We start from the raw sequence: 17,037 nt of genomic DNA on the forward strand, positions 1-17,037 counted from the left end.
TTAACTTATCATACCTGGCAGTCTGTCTCAGGATATTCAGTTCTATTCCACTAAGAGTCTATCTTTAGTCCAATACCATGCCATTTTAATTACTACTACTTTGTAGTACAGTTTGAAATCTGGGAAAGTGATGACCCCCATTTTCTTTATGCCAAGGATTTATTTAATAAACATGGACATTTATTGTTCAATGTTAATTTTAGAAGTGTTTGATCAGTTTTTTTTGGGGGGTGTCTGGGTCACACCCGACAGCACTCAGGGGTTATTCCTATCTCTAAAGCTCAGAAATCACTTCTGGCAGGCTCGGAGGACCATATGGAATGCCGGGATTCGAACCACCATCCTTCTGCATGCAGGGCAAATGTCTTACCTCCATGCTATCTCTCCAGCCCCATTTGATCAGTTTTTTTATAGAGCATATTGAGTATCCTTATAGGAACTTCACTGAATCTGTACAATATTTTGGGGTAGTATGTGTTATTCCCAGTGTTAATTCTCCCAATCCATTGACAGGGGATGTGTCCCATGTCTTCTTTTATTTCTTGAAGTTTCTTGTATTTCTTGAGGTTTTGTAGTTTTCTTTCAACTTTGATTTTGGGGTACATATTTTATGAGGCATAATTGTGAATGGGATTTTTTATGGGATTTTTAAAAATATATCTTTCTTCTAAATTTCTTCTTTCCTACATGCCCAAATTGCAAGAACATACAGTTAAGCTAATTTTCTTGGATGATCCGGAAGTTCTTCACAGACTGCTAGGTGACCCTACCTTGGAAGTTCAGGCCATATGTCTGTGTGTCTTAGTGCTAGATGGGAGCCTTGTTTGAAATTCAGTGATAATGTCCATGGTTTGCTTCATCCATTTAGAAAGTAAACTCTTGGGACAGGAGAGAAAGCATGGAGGTAAGGCATTTTCCTTCCATGCAGAAGGATGGTGGTTCGAATTCCAGCATCCAGTATGGTCCCCCAAGCCTGTCAGGATTGATTTCTGAGCGTAGAGCCAGGAGTAACCCTGAGCGCTGCCGGGTCTGAACCAAAAACAGAAAGAAAAAAAAAAAAGTAAATTCTTAGGCATTTTTGGTGGCTTAGCTGGAATCTGGCCTTAATTCTTCAAGGGTCAAATAACAATAGATATTTTGGAGGGCCTGATCTAAGCACATTTTTTAATAATTGATGGCCCTCAGCTCCTGCCCCAATAGCTGTCTTTCAGCCAGACCTGATTACTTGTTTGAATCCTCAACATAGTAATAAATCATATACTTCATCCTTATGAGGTTAGATTGGAGTTTGCAATGTAATTTGACCCTCCACCATGTAAATCTATGGTATCAGTGGATATACTATATTCTGTGTTTCCCATCTTCTCATACTTTCCAGCTGCAGGAACATATGTCTCCTCACTCTCATGTGTTTCTACATGTATAAAGTAGCTGGGGAAGCAATCTCTAATATCTCTGGTTATACGACATATATCACTGTGATATTCAAAGGAGCAGGATGAAAAAGAAAATCCTCCAAATTATTCAAATCTTCCATCAGATTATTATATACACTTCCAGTTGAATGGCTGCCACATTGTAAACAGACAGAGCTGTTGATTGTTGGCTGGATTCAGTCTTGGGTTTCTCAACCATTGGACATGGTGAATATGCTGTTAAATTTATTCTTTCTTCATATAAACCATCATCTCTTTGTCAGTATTTAGACTAGCTGAAATAACATATTTTGGAAGGCTTTCCTGGTCAGGAACAACCTCCACAGTGTGCTTGTCATTAGACCATGCCTCAGTTTCCTCTCCTGTGGCAAAAGAATCAATGTAGAAAACAGGAAGGTCCAGGACCAAATCCTGGTTGTTGGATCTCTTGACAGCAGCTGGGCTGTTTGTGTCTTCAAATCGAACATGTTTTGGAGGAGCCTCCACTTTGGGATCCTGCATTTTGTTGATCAGAGATTTGTTGATTGAGCTGGGAGGAGGAAAAGAGTAATCAGGAAAAGGCTGGCATGGCTTGCTCCTAGGCCTTAGAATCTCATGACCAGGACTTTGTACTCATTAGCTTTTGTTTTCTACGGAACCTGTTTTCAAAACAGCCCCCTCCTTTAGCCTTCCAGTAAGCTTCAGGAAAGCATATCTGACTTTGTTGATGATAAACATTTTACATGTTGTCAAATATATTAATAGTTTCCTTTTATAGTTTATTTCTGTGTGTCAGGACTCCACTCTTTGTTGACAGCTTGTTTTTTGCTTTTGTGTGGTTGTTTGTGAGTTATTCCTAAGGGCACAGGAATATACTCAGCACTGCTCAGGGTCCATGAGGCATTGAGAATTGATCTCAGGGCTCTATGCTCACCAGACATGTGTTCTTTTTTTTTTTTTTTTTGGTTTTTGGGCCACACCCAGCGGTGCTCAGGGGTTACTCCTGGCTGTCTGCTCAGAAATAGCTCCTGGCAGGCACGGGGGACCATATGGGACACCGGGATTCGAACCAACCACCTTTGGTTCTGGATCGGCTGCTTGCAAGGCAAACACCGCTGTGCTATCTCTCCGGGCCCCAGACATGTGTTCTAACCATTTGATCTACCATCTAACCATTTGATCTACCATCCTGTCCCTTCTCTGGGAATTTTTTTTGTTTGGTTTGGTTTGGATTTGGGGCCTACCCATAAGTGCTTAAGGCTTACTTCTGGTTCTGCACTCAAGGATTACTCCTGGTGGTCTCAAGAAACCATATGGGATGCTGAGGATTGGACCTGTGGGCAAGGCAAATGCCCTACCCACTTTGTGTACTATTGCTCCAGCTTTTCTCTCTAGTAACCTTTAATAACAACCTTGCTCCTATCCTTTATGCCCTTTGTTCTCATGCCTGATGCTGCTCAACACACATGAGCGCACACACACAACTCCACATGAACATCAGGGCCAACAGGTAGTCAATTCTTTTTTCTTCCTTTCCTCCCACAGGCAACAAGTGCCCTGTATGAGGTGTTTATGGAAAGCCAGTTTCGAAAGCCTCTGTTCCATCTCTTTCCTCAGCTTCTCCTTACACTGCTCGTCCAGATTCACCACAGCATTGGCCTCTCCATGTCTGATGTCAACATCCCCTCTGACTTATACTCAAATCAGGAAATGTGTTCAGCGGTCACCCCTTTGAGGTATTGCCCATTATGGTTTCATTGCCCTTATCCAAAAAATATACACAAAGGGCAGAGGTAGAAACAAATATGGCCATAACATGGTCCCAATTGTTAAAGAGCTTCGAAGTTGGCTACCCTGGTGAGAGCCAGGGAAAAGGCCTAGCAGTCATCCTAGGCTTTCATTTGTTGTCTCTTTTTTTTGTTTTGAGGGCACACCAAGCTGTTTGCATGGGTGATAACAGTTGGAATTCCTGTGATTCGATCACAGGAATCACTATGGTGGGCTTGGTCGGGGAATGCTGAGGATTGAACCTGGGTCAACTACATGCAAGGCAAATGCCCTACCTACTGCACTATCCCTTCAGCTCTTGATGTGTTGTTTCTTATTGTTGCCACTGCCAACTTGGCTGTTGGGTTCAGATGCCCTCCCCAAATAATACCAGCCCTTTCTTGATAAGTCTGTTAAGTCAGGAAGGAAGAGACAAATGAACTTTTATCCCACCTCCAAGTAGAACCCATCTACAAGTTGAACAATTCCTTGGTTTTTGGATTTGTTTGTTGTTTAGTTGATATCCTGTGGTGTTCTGTGACACATGTATTTCCTACAAAGGAAGGCCCTAGAAAGTATTTTTAGAGCACCTGAGTGTCAGGGTAACTGAGTTCTAATTCTTATTTATCTGCTTAACTAGCATGTCCTGGAGAGATCTCTGTCTTGGGCCTTGATTTCCTTCAGAGATCTAAGTAGCTTTCCATAGACCCTGTGAGTTTTAAAATTCGGGCTGGAAAGCTCACTCACTAGGCAGGATGTGCTTGACATGCAGGGACCAAGTTCAAACCCTTAGGGCTGAAGCAAGAGTGCATCAGGCTGAACAGCTGCTTTGTATGTGGTAGCACAAGGTCCCCTATAGCTCTGGAGTACTGCCAGGTGTGCCCTACTCCCACATCAGATATACTGAGAAGGGAGCCCTGTGGCTCCCAGCACTGAGGGACCCAAGTAGCTGCACCTTCTTTTTTTTCCTTTCCTTTTCGGGCCACACCCAGCAGCACCCGGGTCAGTTGCGTGCAAGACAAACACCCTGCCACTGTACTATTGTTCCAGCCCTGCTGCACTTTCTTTGACCCAAACATTGAACCACACCATCTGGTTAGTTTAGTCTTGCCTGGAGTGACCTGGAGGTCTCTAGAGCATTGCTGGGAGGCCTCCTTCCAAAACTTTTTTTCTTAATGTTATTCTGTCCAAGATATGACTCAATAAGTAGTTTTAAAAAGCAGTAAAGCCTAGCTGGGATGAAGCTCCATCACTGAGCACATACCTCACATGTAAAGAGTTATGGCTTTAAAACCAGCACCACTTAGACAATTTAATTAAAAGGCAGAGGTAGAGGGGGTGGGGAAAAGACAAAATAACAAATCAATCACAGGAACATACATTTTCTCTAAAACTTTTTCAAAAATCAGTTGGTATTGGTTTAACAATTCATACAATCTGCTTTATCATTGATTTTTTTTTCTGAACTCTCAAGAAAACAAAATATAGACCAGAGTAGTAGCACAGTGGGTAGGGTATTTGGCTTGCATGCGCTGACCCAGTTGTTGTTTTTTTTTTTTTGGGGGGGTCACATTGGGCAGCTCTTAGGAGTTACTCCTGGCCCTTTACTCAAAAGGCTCGGAAGTCACTCCTAGGAGGCCCAAGGGACCATATGTGATGCTGGAAATCGAACCGGAGTCCATCCAGGATTGACTCCATGCAATTATTGTGCTATTGCTCCGGCCCCCTAATCAAGGTCCCTCGAGCCTGCCAGGAGTAATTTTTGAGTACCAGGAGTAACCCCTGAGCGATGCTGGGTATGCCCCTCCCCAGAAAAAAGAAAATAAAAAACAATCTAATTCACTTTCTTTTATTTATTTTTCTTTCTTTTTTGTTTGTTTGTTTTTTGTCATACTTGGCGGTACTCAGGAGCTACACTTGGCTCAATGCCTGGGCAAGCAAAGCATTCCAGCTCATTGAGCTATCTCTTGGGCTTTAGTTATCATATTTTCTGGCATATAAGACGACTGGGCGTATAAGACGACCCCTAATTTTGCAGTTAAAACATAGGTTGAGGCCTATATTTGCTGTATCAGACAGAACGTTCCTGTGCTGCAACTGTATGTACCACAGTGAGCCAATCACAACAAGCGAAGGTTCAAAGGTTCTACTGTAATAGGCTTCCTCTCTGACTCTGGCCAATCTGAGCAGGCTTTTGACAGTGTAGATTTGGGTCCAGAACATTGTCTAATTTGCATGCATAAAAAGCCTGCTTGGATTGGCTGAGTTAGAGGCGGTTGGAGCAGGCTGGCAGTGATTGGTGCAGGATCGAGTTGGAAAATTCGTTTTGTGGCAATATTCAGACAATTTTCGTTTAGCGGCATATTGAAACAGTTTTCGGGGATATACTCGGCGTATAAGATGACCCCGATTTTCGGTTGACTTTTTTTTGTTTCAAAAGTTGTCTTATGGGGCCGGGCAGTGGCGCTGGAGGTAAGGTGCCTGCCTTGCCTGCGCTAGCCTAGGACGGACCGCGGTTCGATCCCCCGGCGTCCCATATGGTCCCCCAAGAAGCCAGGAGCAACTTCTGAGCACATAGCCAGGAGTAACCCCTGAGTGTCACAGGGTGTGGCCCAAAAACCAAAAAAAAAAAAAAAAAAAAAAAGTCGTCTTTTACGCTGGAAAATACGGTAGATGTCTTTATGCTATGAATGTTTGTGAAGGACCTTTCAGATTTATCAAGCATAATGAGTGTTTGAGGAACTGTAAACTGTAGGAAGGAAAGGACCTTACTACCCAGCCCTCTTCAGCAAGAACTCTGGGAATTAGCAAACCCTTTCCACTCAATTGTAACTTTCTTTCTTGCTCCCTCTCTCTCTTCTCCCTCCCTTCCTCCCTCCTTCCTTCTCTCCCTCACTTCCTCTCTCTCCCCCCATTTCTCCCTCTCGCCTTCTCTCTCCTTCCCTCTCTCTCTCCTTCCTTCTCTCTCTCCCCTCCCTCTTTCTCCTCTATCCCTTCCTTCCCCCCCCCCCCCTCTAGCCTTGCCATACAGGCTACCAAGACTCTCATTTTCAGAACGTGGTGCTTTCAGGAATTCAGCATAATGGAAAAGAATGAGGGATGGGCCCTCCTGGAAGGAGAAGACAGCCATCTTCAAGGAGTGTCTCTTCTTGCCAAGTAAGGCTTCCTTGCTCTGTCTGGCATCCCCTCTCTCTAAATCAGCATTATTTCAGCACTTTAGCTATCACAGCAACCAAGGTGTGTAATCAATCTTCTCATCACAAAGTGGGCAAACTGACTCTTCATATGAAAAAATTTTTCTGAAGCCCTGGGCCATCCTGTGCTCCTATGCACTTAGAGCCAGGCAAACACTTTTTTCCTTTCCCCTTCATCTCCTCCTGATCCCGGTTACTCCCAGGTAAGCATTTTAGATTGCATATAGCCCTGGCCAGTGCTCTCTTGAGTGAGACTTGTGTTACTAAGCATGGCTTTGTGGTGTTATGTTGCAGTGCTTTGCTGGAAGGAAGTCCCATCTTTGCACACAGGGTCATATACTTGTTAGTCCCTTTTCTTAACCGAGGGAATGAAAAGCATAAACTCACAGCTGCAGGCTTTTTTGTAGAGGTAAGTCTTATTCTTTACAAGTTGGATTTGGAGGGCTAGAAAGAACAGGATTAGGCACATGAAGGTGCTCTCCTGCATGCAGCCGACCCAGGAAGTGACCCTTCTCCCCAAGCCCCAAGCCCAGAGGATTGCTGGGTCCAAACCCCTCTTACCTCCCATCCCACAAAAAGCAATTGGCTTCAGAAAACCTGCCATTCAGCACAACCAGCCTTCCTAAGCTCTGTCCAACTAGTGTTAAGTTAATATCAGTTGCAAACATGGAGCCTAAAAACTGAAACCTAAAAATCCTTTCCATGCATTTAGCATTACATGTTCCCATGTGCTTGCAGTGTAAGGTCACTTTGTAATGCATGTGCTTTAGAAAAGAAATTTCAAAGGAAAATAGAAACTTGGGAATTAGAAGGTGGGTTCTGTCTTTGAAAAGGGATTAAAGGTAGCATCTTTGCTTGATTTCTGTTTTGTTTTGTTTTTTTTTCCAGCTTCTCCAGAGTCCAGTGGCTAGCAGACTGCCCCGCATATACTCTGTTATTCGCTTGACAGACTGGCTCCATGATGAAAATATTCTCTTTAAAATTATTGCTCTGAGAGGACTGTATCATATAATCAGACACCGGAATATGGTAGGAGGGGTCTCCATACAACCATTTATTTTTTATGGGAGGGCTAGGGGGGCAATACCAAAAGTGCTTAGAGCTTATTTCTGGCTCTGCACTCTTTGATCATGCCTGGAGGATTTGGGACCAGATGGGATGCCAGGGACGGGACTTGGATTAGTCACTGCAAGGCAAGCACTGTCCCCACAGTACTAGATCACTCAGGCTCCATAAACAACCAGTTATTAAGTAAAAAATTTTAAAAAATACGTCAGATGGGGGCCAGAGCAGTGACGCAGTGCTAGGGTGTTTGCCTTGTATGCAGCTGACCTAGGACAGACCACGGTGTGATTCCCTGGCATCCCATATAGTCCCCCATGCAAGGAGCGATTTCTGAGCTCATAGCCAGGAGTAGCCCCTGAGCATCATTGCATGTAGCCCAAAAACAAAAACAAAAGAAAAATGCTTTAGAATGCTAACAACTCAGGAAAAACATTGGATGGTTGCTGGGAATAGGAGTGGTGAGAAAACCTTTATTTTTTATTTTTGATTTTTGGGTCACACCCAGCAATGCTCAGGAGTTACTCCTGGCTCTACGCTTAGAAATCACTCCTGGCAGGCTCAGGGGTCCATATGGGATGCTGGAATTCTAACGATTGTTCTTCTGCATGCAAGGCAAATGCCCTACCTCCATGCTATCTCTTCGACCCTGAGAAAACCTTTGGTACCATTTGAATTTATACCTATAAATGCACAAGTTCTAGCATTAACATTTTTTGTTTGTTTGTTTTTGGGCCACACCCGGCAGTGCTCAGGGGTTACTCCTGGCTATCTGCTCAGAAATAGCTCCTGGCAGGCACCATATGGGACCACCAAAGGGACCATATGGGATGCCGGGATTCTAACCAACCACTTTGGGTCCTGGGTCGACTGCTTGCAAGGCAAATGCCGCTGTGCTATTTCTCTCGCCCCCTGGCATTAACATTTAATGAAAATGAAAGAAATTGGAAGCCCAAGCCACACATCTTCACAATATTTGATCTTTACAGTTTGTCTAAGAGCTATTCTCATTCTCTTCTCAACTGAAGTACCCTTTTATATCTGATACCACGCTATATTATGGAATAAATAGGACAGGCTATCATATCTGTTCCCAAGAAGTTTATATCTAAGACAAAAAGAATTAACATTTGGCCAGAGCAATAGTATAGTGGGTAGGGTGTTTGCCTTGCACCTAGCCGACTAGGTTTTATCTGTGGTTCCCTGAGCCCACCAGATATAATTCCTGAGTGCAGAGCCAGGAGTAACCACTGAGCACTGTTGGGTGTGGCCTTTCTCCACCAAAAAAAATTTAACATTCATATTAGAAGCTTATTTTCCACCGAGCTGGTTAGAAAGGCTATCAGCCATCCTCAGAAAATTAAATGCAAAGTTCAGTTTATCACTTAAATTCTCTTCTATTTTTCCTTTTCTTGGGCCTGGGATCAAACCCAAGGTCTTACAAAATTTAGGCATGATTTCTACACTAAGCTATATCCCAATACTGAGTTTTCTTTTATTTAAAAATACATACTTGGGGCGGACTGGATAGGACGTTTTGCCTTGCATGTTACTGACCTGGAGTTACTCCTGGCTCTGTGCTCAGAAATCACTCTTGGCAGGCTTGAGGGACCTTTTTTTTTTTTTCCTTTGGTTTTTGGTTTTTGGGTCACACCCGGCGGTGCTCAGGCGTTACTCCTAGCTGTCTGCTCAGAAATAGCTCTTGGCAGGCACGGGGGACCATATGGGACACTGGGATTCGAACCAACCACCTTTTGGTCCTGGATCGGCTGCTTGCAAGGCAAACGCCGCTGTGCTGTCTCTCCAGGCCCCAGGCTTGAGGGATCTTAAGGGATGCTGGGGATAGAACTCGGGTTAGCTATTTGCAAAGCAAATACACTACCCACTGTAATATTGCTCTAGCTCTCCTTATTATTGTCTTGATTTGCATCTCACTTATGATTAGTGATGTGGAGCATTTTTTTATGTGATTTGCATCTTGATTATCTTGATTTGCATTATCTTGATTATCTTGATTTGCATCTCACTTATGATTAGTGATGTGGAGCATTTTTTTATGTGCTTTTTGGTCATCTATTTCTTCTTTGAGGAAATGTCTATTCATTTTTTCACCCCATTTTAGGATAGCGTTAGATATTTTTTCTTGTTAAATTTTACCAGTACCTTATATATATTAACCCCTTATTAGATGGGTATTGGGTAAATAGTTTCTCCCATTCTTTGGATGGCCTTTGTATCCTAGTCACTGTTTCCTCTGAAGTGCAGAAGCTTCTCAGTTTAATGTAGTCCAATTTGTTCATCTCTGCTTCCATTTACTTGGACAGTGGTATTTCCTCCTTGAAGATGCCTCTAGTTTCAATATCATGGAGTGTTTTGTCTATGTTTTTCTCTATGTACCTTATGGTTTCAAGTCTGGTATCCAGATCTTTAATCAATTTGATTTGACTTTTGTGCATGGTGTTAGAGAGAGGTCTGAGTTCATCTTTTTGCATGTAATTGACCAGTTTTCCCAACACTTGTTGAAGAGGTTTTCTTGCTCCATCTTGGAGTTGTTGCCCCTTTATCCAAGATTAATTGGTTGTATACTTGGGGGTCAGTCTCAGAATGCTCAGACTATTCCACTGATCTGAGGGTCAGTCTTTGTTGCAAACTGTGCTGTTTTAATGACAGTTAGTTTAGAGTACAATTTAAAGTTGGAGAAAGTGGGGCCACAGAGATAGCACAGTGGTAGGGCGGGCGTTTGCCTTGATGCAGAAGGATGGTGGTTCGAATCCCAACATCCTATATGGTCTCCTGTGCCTGCCAGGGGCGATGATTTTTGAGCCTAGAGCCAGGAGTAGCCCCTGAGCGATGGCAACAAAAAAAATTGGAGAAAGTGATGCCTTCCATTTTCTTTTTCTCAAGGATTGTGTTAGCTGTTTGTAAGAGTTTATTGTTACGGGGCCAGGAAGGTGGCTAGAGGTAAGGTGTCTGCTTTGCAAGTGCTAGCGTAGGACGGACAGCAGTTCGATCCCCTGGCATCCCATATGGTCCCCCCAAGCCAGGGGTGATTTCTGAGCACATAGCCAGGAGTAACCCCTGAGCGTCAAACTGGTGTGGCCCAAAACCCCCCCCAAAAAATTTTATTGTTCCAAGTGAATTTTGGGATTGTTTGATCTACTTCTTTGAAAAATGTCATGGATATTGTTAGAGGGATTGCATTAAATCTGTACAGTGCTTTGGGAAGTGTTACCATTTTAATGATGTTAATCTTTCCAGTCCATGAGCATAGTATACAGTATATCTTTCCATTTCCTTGGTGCCCTCTTTTATTTCTTGAAGGAGTGTTTTGTAGTTTCTTTTTTTTCTTTTTTTTTTTTTTTTGGTTTTTGGGCCACACGCAGCTATGCTCAAGGGGGGTGTGTGTGGGATACTCCTGGCTATCTGCTCAGAAATAGCTCCTGGCAGGCACGGGGGACCATATGGGACATCGGGATTCGAACCAACCACCTTAGGTCCTGAATCAGATGCTTGCAAAGCAAACGCCGCTGTGCTGTCTCTCCGGCCCCTGTAGTTTCTTTATATAGGTCTTTCACCTCTTTAGTTAGGTTGATTCCAAGCTAAGATACTAGATTTTCTTAGGCACAATTGTGAATGGGGTTGTTTTTATAATGTCTTTTTTTCTTCTCTTTTACTATTTGTATATAAAAACACTATGAATTCATGAGTGTTAATTTTGTAGCCTGTCACTTTATTATAAAAACCTATTATTTCTAGAAGCTCTTTGGTAGAATCTTTAGGATTTTCTAAATATAGTATCATGTCATCTGTAAACAGTGAGAGCTTGAATTCTTTCTTTTCTATCTGGATGCCTTTAATATCTTTTTCTTGCCTAATTGCTCTGGCAGGTACTTCCAGTACTATGCTGAATAAGAGTGGTGCGAGGGGGCTGGAGAGACAGCATGGAAGTAGGGTGTTTGCCTTGCATGCAGAAGGATGATGGTTTGAATCCCGTCATCCCATATGGTCCCCCGAGCCTGCCAGGAGCGATTTCTGAGTGTACAGCCATGAGCGCTGCCAGGTGTGACCTAAAAACCAAAAAAAAAAAAAAAAAAAAGAGTGGTGAGAGGAGGTAGCCTTGCCTTGTGACAGATCTTAAAGGAAAAATATTTTATTTTTTTTCCCATTGTGTATAATATTTGCCATGGGCTTGTGGTAAATGGTCTTGAGACCATATTGAGAAAAGTTCCTTCCATTCCCATCTTGTTTAAAGTTTTTATCATTAATGGGTGTTGGACCTTGTTAAATTGGACCTGAGCATCTATTGATATGATCATACCATTTTTATTTTTTAATTGATATGTTGTATTACATTGATTGACTTGCATATGTTAAACCATCCTTGCATTTTTGGGATTCATAGTGTATGTATTTGGTCATAGTGTATGATTTTCTTTTTCTCTCCTTTTTTTGATTATTTTTTGTTTTATTTTGTTTTGTTTTAGGCCACATCCGGCATCACTCAGGGGTTACTCCTGGCTCTACGCTCAGAAATTGCTACTGACTTGGAGGAGCATATGAGATGCCAGGGATCAAACCCACGTTTGTCCTGGATCAGCCGCATGCAAGGCAAACTCCCTACCGCTGTGCTACCACTCCTACCTGGTGTATGACTTTCTTTTTTTTTGGATCACACCTTGCAGTGCTCAGAGGTTACTCTTGGCTCTATGCTCAGAAATCGCTCCTGGGAGGCTCGGGGACCATATGGGATGCCGAAATTAGAACCACAGTCCTTCTGCATGAAAGGCAAACGCCTTACCTCCATGCTATCTCTCCGGCCCCTTGTATGACTCTCTTGATGAACAGTTAGATCCTATTTGCTAGGATTTTGTTGAGGATCTTTGCATCTGTGTTCATCAAGGATATAGGTCTGTAGTTCTCTCTCTTTTATTTTTCAGGAAGTATCAGCTTTATTCATACCCTATCCATCATGTGTATGGTCAATCTCAACCTTTTATGCATGCTATCCTTAGCTTGCCCTGCATCTTAGCTTTTCCAGCCATGTCTCCTCCTCCTAACTCTCCATGCTAGCAAAGACCTGTAGTTCTCTTTTTTAATCTCATCTTTGTCTGTTTTGGTATCAGGATGATGTTAGCTTCGTAAAAAACTATTTGGAAGTGTTTCTGTTTCTTCTTGGAAGAGCCTGAATGGGATTGACAGGGGGTCCTCTTGAAAGGTTTGAAAGAATTGTCTAATGAATCCTTCTGGGCCTGGGTTCTTGTTTTTGGGAAGACTTTTGATCACCATTTTAATTTTCTCTCTAGTGATAGGTATGTACAGATATTCCAGATCATCTTGGTTCAATCTTGGGAGGTTATAGGAATCCAATAATTTATCTATTACTTTCAGGTTCTCTTGTTTTGTGGCATAGAGTCTCTTGAATTTCTGTAGTGTTTGTAGTAATATCCCCCTTCTCATTTCTGATTTGGTTTATTAAGTTTCTCTCTTTCTGGATATCTTGCTAGTGGTTTATCGATTTTATTTTTCAAAGAAACAACTTATGGTTTCATAGTTCTTTCAATTTGTTTTTGGTTTTCAGTTCATTAATTTCTGCTTTGATATTCAATTTAATTTTTTGTGAATAGCTATTTACTTTTTTCAAAACTTGGAGTGGTTTATAGTATAGCAAGTAGAGCATTTTCCTTGCACATGGCTGACTCAGGTTCAATCCTGACACCCCATATCATCCCCCAAGCCTGCCAGGAGTAATTCCTGAATGCAGAGCCAGGAGTAAGTCCTGAGTAAAAGTGTTATAAAAAAATTTTTTTTCCAGGGCCGGAGAGATAGCATGGGGGTAAGGTGTTTGCCTTGCATGCACAAGGACAGTGGTTCGAATCCCGGCATCCCATATGATTCCTGAGCCTGCCAGGAGCGATTTCTGAGCTTGGAGCCAGGAGGAACCCCAGAGTACTGCTGGGTGTGACCCAAAACCCCCCCCCAAATTTTTTTTCCGGGGCTGGAGCATGGCACAGTGGTAATGCATTGGCCTTGCACGTGCTAACCTAGGACAGACTGCAGTTCCATCTCCCTTCTGGGCTTTCAGTAGTGTTCCATTAATCTATACGAGTAGTTCAGTGCTATGCTGTATTTATTATACTAGCTTTTAGTATGTCCCCCCAAGCCAGGAATGATTTCTGAGCACATTGCCAGGAGTAATCCCTGAGCATCACTGGGTGTGATCCAAAAAAATTTTTCCCCAACACTATTTGTGAGTCTGTTCTTCATACACTTAATGCAACCATACCCTTTGCTCTTTCTTTCCTTTCTTTTCTTTTTTTTTTTGGTTTTGGTTTTTGGGCCACACCCAGTGATGCTCAGCGGTTACTCCTGGCTATGCCTTCAGAAATCACTCCTGGCTTGGGGGATCATATGGGATGCTGGGAGATCGAACTGTAGTCCATCCTAGGTTAGTGCTTGCGTTGCAAACACCCTACCACTTGTGCCACCAACTCCAGTCCTACACCTTGTAACTGCCTCTGCTCCTGCCCTTTATTGGGAGAGAATTCCGGCCAGCAGCTTTCTCTCAACCAGGACAGAAGGCAGAAGGCAGCTACAAATAATTTGCGAGTGTTAAGCTCTTTTGTGAACACCTAAAAAATTAAGCTGCAGAAGTTAGTAAAACGCTCAAGGTGTATGCCAGTCAAGAGGTTTATTGAGGGGAGAACAGGGTTTTTATGCCCTGCTTCAGTGGGAGGAGTAGTAACATAGGATTGAAACATAGACCAATCAGATTTGTACAAGTACAACAATTTTAACCAATGGGAGCATAAACACATTTTGATGGCGGGAAGGATAAAGAGGAACCTGGCAGGATGGGGGGAGGGGAAGCAAATCCTTAAACAAATAGCTAATTGATATTTACGCAAATTTTTGTTTAGCCTATTTTCCATTTAAATCTTTCTTTTGTGCAAGCAATAAGGATCATAATTTAAACTTTACAAAAACCTATCTATAACTACATGCTTGAGAGCAGTTACAAAAACAGGTTCCATGGAAAGGTTAAGGAATCTGGTTAAGCCAGATTCTGTGTGCTGGGCTAAATTTATTTGCAGAGTTTCCAGTTGGCTCGGGGCTATGCAAACTTTATGGCTTGAATCAGGCAGGCGGTGGAAAATTCATCCAGAGTTCTTTTGATATGTGGGGTGCTTGGTCTCCCACAACACCTGAGGTTTTTAATTCTGAGCTTTCAGTACTGTTCTACTAATCCATATGAGTCTGATTTTAGTTCAGTGCTATGATGTTCTTTTTTTGTTTGTTTTTTCGTGTTTGTTTTTTTTTTTTGGTTTTTGGGTCACACCCGGCAGCGCTCAGGGGTTATTCCTGGCTCTGTTCAGAAATCGCTCCTGGCAGGTTTTGGGGGACCATATGGGATGCTGGGATTTGAACCACCATCCTTTTGCATGCAAGGCAAATGCCTTACCTCCTTGCTATCTCTCTGGCCCCGCTATGCTGTATTTATTACTATAGCTTTATAGCATTATTTATTTATTTATTTATTTTTGGTTTTTGGGCCACACCCGGCGGTGATCAGGGGTTACTCCTGGCTTTCTGCTCAGAAATAGCTCCTGGCAGGAATGGGGGACCATATGGGACGCCGGGGATTTGAACCAACCACCTTAGGTCCTGGGTCGGCTGCTTGCAAGGCAAATACTGCTGTGCTATCTCTCCGGCCCCTTATAGCATAATTTAAAGCCAATAATGTGATGCTACCCATCTTTGATTTTTGCAGAATTGCTTTGACTGTTCTGGGAATTATATGGTTTTATGAATTTTAGTAATTTTCTGGGGCCTGAGATATATAGTACAGTGAGTAGGATTCTTGTCTTTCATGCAGTGGACCATGGTTCAATCCTTAGCATCCTATATGGCCTGCCAAGCTCTTTAGGAGAAATTTCTGAGTTCAGAATCAGAATTCTGTGTATGTTTCTATTACTTTATTGTATTGATTTATTGTTTCTAAAAGTTTTTTTTTAATTTTGTTTTGTTTTATGTTGTTTTGTTTTTTGGTCACACCTGGCAGCACTCGGGACTACTTTTGGCTCTGTGCTAAGAAATCACTCCTGGCAGGCTTAGGGGACCATATGGGATGTCGGGATTTGAACCACCGTCCGTTTTGGATTGGCTGCTTACAAGGCAAATGCTCCACCACTGTGCTATCTTTCCAGCCCCCTGTTTCTAAAAGTTTTTTGGTGGTGACTTCAGTCTTTTTTATCAGGTTATCTGCAAATATTAATGTTTAACTTCTTTTTGAGTTTGATTTCTTGCCTAATTGTTGTGATTGTATTTGTTGTTGTTGTTGTTGTTGTTGTTGTTGTTGTTTGGGTCACACCCAGCAGCACTCAGGGATTACTCCTGACTCTACGCTCAAAAATTGCTTTTGGCAGGCTCGGGGAACCATATGGTATGCTGGGATTTGAACCACCGTCCTTCTGTATGCAAGGCAAACATCTTACCTCCATGCTATCTCTCTGGTCCTGTGATTGTATTTCTATTTGCATTATATATGAATATCTTAAACTCAATAACACTGATACTGCTTTCTTTCCCCTTTTCAGGGTTTCAGAGATTAGAATCTGCAATTAGAATGCAGATTTCTTTCTAAATTAATTACTGCTTGCATTTCTTTAAGAAATCTCTATTTTTGTCTGTTTGTTTGTTTGTTTTGCTTTATTTTGTTTGTTTGGTTGGTTTTGAGTCACACCTGGCAGTGGAATCTCAGGGGTTACTCCTGGCTCTGTGCTTAGAAATTGCTCTTTGGGGCCAGAGAGATAGCATGGAGGTAAGGCATTTGCCTTGCATGCAGAAGGCATTTGCCTTGCATGCAGAAGGTTCGCATCCTGGTATCCCATATGGTCCCCTGAGCCTGCCAGGAGTGATTTCTGAGAGTAGAGCCAGGAGTGGCCCCTGAGCCATGCCGAGTGTGACCCAAAAACAAAACAAAAAAACAAACAAAAAATTGCTCCTGGCTTGCTTGGGGGACCTTATGGGATGCTGGGGGTTGAATCTGGGTAAGTTCCAGGTCAGCTGTATGCAAGGTAAACACCTTATCTGCTGTACTATCACTCTAGCTCCTCTTTAAGGAATCTCTTAACCTGTTTAAATTTTTTTTTTTTTTTTTTTTTGTTTTTGGGCCACACCCTGTGACGCTCAGGGGTTACTCCTGGCTATGCGCTCAGAAGTTGCTCCTGGCTTCTTGGGGGACCATATGGGAGCCGGGGGATCGAACCGCGGTCCGTCCTAGGCTAGCGCAGGCAAGGCAGGCACCTTACCTCCAGCGCCACCGCCCGGCCCCAACCTGTTTAAATTTTATCTATATTTGGAGAACTGTATCTTGAACTAGCCATTTGCTTATCTTTCTTATTTTTGGTGGGGGGAGAGTTTGGACTCATACTCACTAGTGCTTCAAACCTAATACTGAATCTCTGTTTAGGAATCACTCCTGGTGGTGTTCATGGAACCATATATGGTTCTGGGGACTAAAGTTGAGTCAGTTGTTTACAAGGCATGGGTCTTAACATGCTGTCCTCTCTCTCCAGCCTCCATTTACTTTTCTTCTATTG

This window comes from Suncus etruscus, chromosome 9 (assembly GCF_024139225.1).
Source record: "Suncus etruscus isolate mSunEtr1 chromosome 9, mSunEtr1.pri.cur, whole genome shotgun sequence".
In the NCBI taxonomy this organism is placed as follows: Eukaryota; Metazoa; Chordata; class Mammalia; order Eulipotyphla; family Soricidae; genus Suncus; species Suncus etruscus.